Raw genomic sequence first — 7085 nt, 5'->3', positions numbered from 1 at the left:
TGTATAAAATGAACGTAGTATTATTTATAAGAGTTTTATGGGTGGTTATTTGATTGGTTTGCTAAGAGTGCCGAAAACAATTATTTCTCTGTATAAGGTACCATCCCCATGTATAGTGTCTTTATTTCCAGTTGGGAACACTCACTGTGCCAAACAGATTCACCTGCCGACTTGGCTTAATTAGCTTTGAAGAGTGCAAACCACTTCATTTTCCCAGCCTGGTTCAGATCTCCATAGCTCACATTTATGGTCTTCAGTTCATCCCTTAAGGGTGCCTATGTGAAAGTATGGGTTATGTAGTGCCCACCTTGAAAAGTTAACACAACAAGGCTGAGACCAAATGAAGGAAGGCATCTCTCACTCACCATGGCCATTTTCTCAAGCCCCTCTCTCCACGGGTGCTTGGAGACAGCAACACCGATGTTGTAGATAAAGATAGTAGACAGAACAAGAAAGCAGGATTTGATTCTAACCCTGTATCATGAAGTCTCCTAAAGACTTAATGCAAACTCAGAATCTGTCTTGTGCTTTTTCTCTATTAAAACATGGTAGGTTGCTAATAAATATATATTCAGTCTTTGTTATGATAAAGGTTGAGGAACCTTGCATGTGTGGAATCTCAGTGCGCATGTGCAGTCTTCCCTTTAAAAGCTCCAACTTTCCTGCTTCACTCTCTCTAGGCTTCCTCTCTACTCTCTCTCTCTCTCCTACGTGCTCTCTCTGCCTTTCTATGGCGACTGGCCATGGTGGTCAGCCATTATCCCTGTTCCTCTTCTCTCTTAGCCTCCCTACTCTGGCCGGCCCTTATAATAAACTAGTCAATATGTCTCATCCCTCAGCTTTCTCTTTTCCTCCTTTTAAATAAAAACATAACAGTTATGATACTCAATCTTCATTGTCAACTTGACTGGATTTCGAATCACCATGGAAACATACCTTTGGGTGTGAATATTATTTATTTTTCTGTTGCTGTGTTAAAACACTATGGCAATTGCAGCCTACAGAAGAGTTTGGGCTCTTGATAGCAGAGCATGCACTGGAGCCAGGTTCAGGAGGCTGAGGACTCATGTCTTGAACAGCAAACACAAAACGGAGAGCTTGACATGACACGAGTCTTTAAACTCTTAAGGTCTGCTTCATGGAACACATTTCCTCCAAAAAGCCACAGATCCAAAGCCTCTGTAAACAGCTACCAATTGGGGACCAGGTATTCAACTGTCAGAGGCTATGGCAGGCATCTCATTCAAAGCATCATGGTATGTGTGTGCATCCTCATGTCCTGGACTGGTCCCAGCTGTACAAAAGGGAGAGAGGTAAAGTGAACACTAGTATTTTTCACTCTCTGCTTCCTGGCCATGGATGCCTTGTGACCTGTTGTCCTTCAAGTTCCTGGTTGCTGTCCACCATTCTGCACTGGACCCTCAAACATGAACCCAGATAAATTTTGCCCTTCATCAAGTTGCTTTTGATGGGTGTTTGATCACAGCAAGGAGAAAAATTGAAGGGACCAGCCCCCTGCTTTAACAGCCATGACAGACTAACATGTGCTTGCCTGACCTTGCCCCTCCTGTCCTAGTCACTAGAGGTCAGAAACTGTCCTTGTGGCATGGAACCAATCAGAAGTTAGCTGGCAGGGCTGTGCTTTACAGCTCTGGGTGTTCTTTACAGGTACAAGTTCACAACAGTGACATGCAGAGCAGCAGAGCATAGCAACTACCCTGGGAGTGCCTGTAGGCCATAATAACCAGTTGACCAATCAACACAAGACAGGTCATCCAAACCCAGAAGCACACCAATCCTGAGACTGTTGGGTACCCCTAGACACTCCTCTTGCTCTACCCAATATATTCCCTGCCTTGTGATTCCCCTGGGTCCTTCTCCAAGCATCCACTGTGATGGACAGATGAAGGGCCCGAGCTAATGGGGTTAGCTCATTAAACAACAATAAAAGACTCTTTGCTTTTGCATCAGAATGGGTCTCTTGGTGATTTTGGCAGTTCAGAATTTGGGGACAACAAAATGATTCACAATGCCACTAAGGTGGAGCACAGCCAGTGAGTCAAGACTCAAGGCCTAAGATTTACCTGGTTGGTGTGTGTGTGTGTGTGTGTGTGTGTGCACGTGTGTGTATATGTGTTTGTGTATATGTGCGTTCCCATGTGTCTGTGTGTGTATATTTATTTGTGTATGTATGTGTGTATGTGTATGTGACTGTGTGTACATGTGTATATGCATGTGAGTGTGTGTATGTGTGTATGTATGTGTGTGTGCTTGTGTGTATGTGACTGTGTGTATATATGTGTTTGTGTATGTGTGTGTGTGTGTGTGTGTGTGTGTGTGTGTGTGTGTGTGTGTGTGAATCTCCTTCCCACCCCATTGTTTATAAACCACATCAAACTGGATGAGAGTAATATCCCCAGAAGAGGAAGATGATCTTTGTGGGTTGACAGCACCAAGTTTTATATCTGAAAGTTGGCATCTGAGCCGGTTCTTCCTTGCTGCCAAGCCTGGTCATTAGGGACTGAGGTTTCCTTGTTCTGAGGGGATGAGCTGCCTGAGAGCAGGATGAATGGACCCTGGCATGTTCTGGCTCCAGCAGCCTCCTGCCTATAGAAGTATTTTCCTGCACTTGGGCTGGGCCGAGCTTCACTTCACAGAGGCATAAACAAGCCTGCAACCCCCAGGGGATCTGGCAGAGGAAAATGAAGTCATTTTACATCTGTGGCAGTGTGATTCAAATTGGAATCGCTCAGAGAAGGATGCTGGCTGCTTTGTTTGGCTCTTTCTATACTTTAGGAACCCAGCTTCCCTTGGCTTCCTGGAGGGAGGAAGTGGCTATGTATGGAATGCCCATTTGCATTATATAGTCTGGGAGTGGGGAGTTTTCCTTTACATAAGGCCTCTAGTTTAAAACTTATGATCACTTCTATAGAAGCTATTGAGTCCATCAGAAGGATCAGGCCAGCATCCCCTGGTATCTGTTGAGGCAAAGCTTAAAATGCATTCCCACCCCCTACTCTCACTTCCCCAGTGGTTAAGGAGTCAGGAAGCACCCATGGCATTGTCTTTGGACTTAAGCCCCAGCAGAGTGGAAACAGGGATTCTATTTTTCCCAGGCCCTCTTTCCTAGCTCTTTAGTCAGGGAGTAGTTTGGGGGATGGGGTTGTGCCGCACTGGCTGCCACCTCCCCTGCCTTCCCTTCAGGTACTCTGGCTCAGCTCTCTCTGCCTTGGGTTCTCCCTTTCTGCTGCTTTTTGTCTGCCCTTACTTTCATTTTGTTCGTTTGTTTGCTTTTGGTTTTTGTTTGCATTTCTGAGAAAACTTTACTGGCCGTTTGGATAAAATTTATCTGTCAGGGAGGATGAATCCCACCACACATCTGCTAGAACCAGGGCATAGCCTCATCTTTGTTGATTCTCTGCTTGGCCCCAGTGCAGCCTAACCTGTACCTCTTGCATGTGATGCTGACATCTGGTCTACCCAGCACCATATGGTGTTGTACCCAAATTCTGAACCCCCAAATCACCAAGAGGCCCTTTGTGATGCAAAAGCAAAGTGTCTTTTATTGCCGTTGTTTAACCAGCTAACCCCATTAGCTAGGGCCTTTCATCCATCTACCATGGCGGATGTCTGAAGAAAAGACCCTGAGAAGCCAAGAAACAGGGATCTTATAGGGTAGTGTAAAGGGAGTGTCTAGGGGTATGCACAGGCTCAGGATTGGTGTGACTCCAGGCTTGGATGACCTGTCCTGTGTTGATTGGTCAACTGGTTGTTATGGCCCATAGGCCCTCCTAGGGCAGTTGCTATACTCTGCACATCACTGTTGTGCACTTGTACCCTAAAGCACACCCAGAGTCGTAAAACACAGCTCCACTAGCTAACTTCTGATTGGTTCCTTGCCATGTGGAGGGCATCTGACCTCCAAGTGACCAGGACAGGCGAAGCAAGATTAGGCAAGCACATGTTAGCGTATCATGGCTGCCAAAATGGGGTGTTAGACTCCCGGAAAACTCAGGTATCCGGGGTCCCAGGCCACGACTGCGGTCACCCCAATCACTAGGCGGATTTGAGAGCTTGCTGCAAACTGCATGAGGCTTTATTGTTTTTGTTTTGTTTTGTTTTGTTTTTAAACGAGCTAACCCCATGTTAGCTTGGGTCTTTCACCCACCCGCCATGGATGATGGCTAGCAAAGACAACTCCTAGGGGCTCCCTAGAGATCTTGTAGGACAGTGTAAGGGGAGTGTTTAGGGGTACAAACAGGCTCACAATTGGTGTGCCTCCAGGCTTGGAGGGCTTGCCCTGTGTTGATTGGCTAACTGGTTGTTATGACCCATAGGCCCTCCCAGGGTGGTTGCTATGCTCTGTGCATCATTGCTGTGCATTTGTCTGTAAAGTACACCCAGGGTCGTAAAGCATAGCATCACCAGCTAACTTCTGATTGGTTCCTTGTCATGAGGCAGGCGTCTGACCTCTAAGTGACCAAGGCAAGGTTATGGCAAGCACATGTTACTGTCATGGCTGCTGAAATGGGAAGCTGGTCCCTGGGGGGCGCGGGAGGTGCTCTCTTCAATGGAAGTCCAGGCTGTAGGTCCCCATGATCAGGTCACATTTAGTTCCCAGATCAATGTGTGCTTGAATCCCCAAACCAAAGTTTTCAGTATCTGAGAAGTTATATTTCTGTAACTCACACTCCTGTATCTTCAGACATTTCTCTAAGATTTACTCTACCTTAGATCCATGGACTGTATAGTGAACAGCAATCTTTTCATTTCTCCCAGTGCCAAAGGGCCCGATGATGTAGCTAGCTTTGGAAAACACAGGTGTCTGATCTTTGAACTGCTCCAAAACCTTGGAAGCCAAGGACAGTCTGTCTTTGCTCTCCCTGATGCAGGTGTTGAGGCAGAGCTTGTAGATGTGAAGTTCCTTTTCACCTTGATCTTGGGCCATGATGGAGAACATGAAGAGAGCTGCACTTACTTTCAACAAAAGCCCTTTCACCTGTTATGAATCTCAGTCTCTCCTGGTCTCTGCCTCTGTTCTCTTAAAATTTTATCGAGAGTCACACCCTGACAAACCAGTCTAGGCACAATCACCTTCTAGAGTCATTCACTCCAAATACCATCATATCAGGACAAAAATTTACTATATGAACTTGGGAAGAGACCCAAACATTTAGCTCACAACATCAGTCAGTTTTAGTTTTTATCATCTAGGATCAAACTAAGGGGCTTGGCACCTATTTTTCATACTACAAGACTGTTGTGACATGAATTGACCCAACATCCTCATGTTGAAAGGTAATACCCAATGTGAGAGCATTAAGAGTTGATGTCCTTAGTTGGGTGGTGGTGGCGCACGCCTTTAATCCCAGCACCCGGGAGGCAGAGGCAGGTGGATCTCTGTGAGTTTGAGGCCAGCCTGTTCTACAGAATGAGTCCCAGGGCAGGCTCCAAAGCTACATGGAGAGACGCTGTCTTGAAAAATAAACAAAAACAAAAACAACAACAAAAAAGTTGGTGCCCTTAAAAGGAAATGACTCCACAAAGGGTCAACCTCTGTGAATAAGGTTAACACTCACACTTGTCCTCCTCTTTGTCCTTTGGCATTCCACCAGTCAGGGATGTGATATTCCCCCTCTTTGCCACATAAGGACTCATCCACAAACCTCATTGTGGATTGAAGCAATCCTTCAGTAGACACATTGAAGCAATACTTCAGTAGACAAGAACCCTGACAACATCATGATCTCAGACTTGCTGACCTCCAGACCTAAGAAAAATACATTTCTATAATTTATACAGTTAGCTAGTCTGTGAGTATTTGTTCTAGGCATCAAATATAGAAGGAGACAAGGAGGTTTTTTTTAATGGAACCTGAAGTGTGCTGCCTGTGGTCCATCTTCAAAGCTGATGGTAGCCACTGCTCTCAAGAGCCTGTCTTTGTCTGACCCAGGTACTTTGTTCCATATCTCAAACCTCTATCTCAAACCTACCCATATCCTTTCTTCCAAAGAAAGTCATCATATAAATGGGAGTTGCAGATGTCTTGGATTAAATCAAATGGACAGATATGAACCCACAGGTCTGACCTTGCTTTGACCAGGTGGAATATTCAAAGTTGAAATCTGCTACACAGACAGGAAACTTGGATAAACTGGATTTTTCTGTGATTGCCTATCCATTCCACTGCCTGGTTAGCCAATGAAGAGTGCCTTTCTTTAGCCCCCCACATGCCACATGCATTTGTGTATAAAGGAACTAGTTTTGATGAGCAAGGAGGTGATGAAGACTAACAAATGCCTGGCTTTCTGAAAGGAAGTGACATTGGTTGGTTTGAGAACATTGTCTCATAGCTACTTCTAAATAGTTTGGATGCCCTCTTTAGAAGTGCAGTGAATTGGTGGTTGGCAGAGCCATGGATCCGTCTGTAAAAATTTCTTCTAGAAAGGACAATGCTGGAAGAGCTGGGCCTTGCTGCTCTTTGGGAGATGAGTTGTCACCAGTCATAAAAATAGATCCCTTTCCCTTATGTACAATTCACACACATTGTTTTCAAAGAATTCATGTGTTTAAATCTTTCCTGCCTGTCACTTTTACATAAAGCAAACTTTCATTTAACCAGGCTTTTATATAGGACTTCCATGGAGCTGGGCCTAGTGTGAGGTGACACTAAGAGGACACAAGAAAGAATAAAGTACTGCGCTGGCCCAGGAGGATCTCAGAGTCCGTAAGGAGATGGGGCAGGTAAAAGTGAGAATACACAGAGCATGTGAGGAAGTTACTGACAGTCTTACAGAAGTGACCAGAAAGCCACAGGCAAGGATCGATTAAGATGAATCCCAGTGAAACTCTATAGGGCAGGGTGATAGCTGAGACATGGGGGGCTGACTGATGCAACCCAGGTGGCATGTTAGACTACAATAGCCCCTCCCTGAGCATAGAGAAAGCATCTTAGCTTTAGTGGGCACTTGGAGACAGGTCATTCACACTGTGTGTGAGCTGTGTTTGCATTACAGGCTTTATAGTGGTGTCACACACTCCCTTAGCTAATCTGCTATTCCATTCCGGAAACTCCATGCCATTCT

At 45.4% G+C, this 7085-nt stretch overlaps 1 pseudogene; it reads right to left on the bottom strand.

Moving 5' to 3' along the window:
- Positions 1 to 3382: 3382 nt before the first annotated feature.
- On the bottom strand, positions 3383 to 4948 carry LOC100765520 (annotated as a pseudogene).
- Between the last annotated feature and the right edge of the window lie 2137 nt (positions 4949 to 7085).

Source organism: Cricetulus griseus, chromosome 7 (assembly GCF_003668045.3).
Source record: "Cricetulus griseus strain 17A/GY chromosome 7, alternate assembly CriGri-PICRH-1.0, whole genome shotgun sequence".
NCBI classification, from domain to species: Eukaryota; Metazoa; Chordata; class Mammalia; order Rodentia; family Cricetidae; genus Cricetulus; species Cricetulus griseus.
This window is presented reverse-complemented; position numbering and strand designations above follow the sequence as displayed.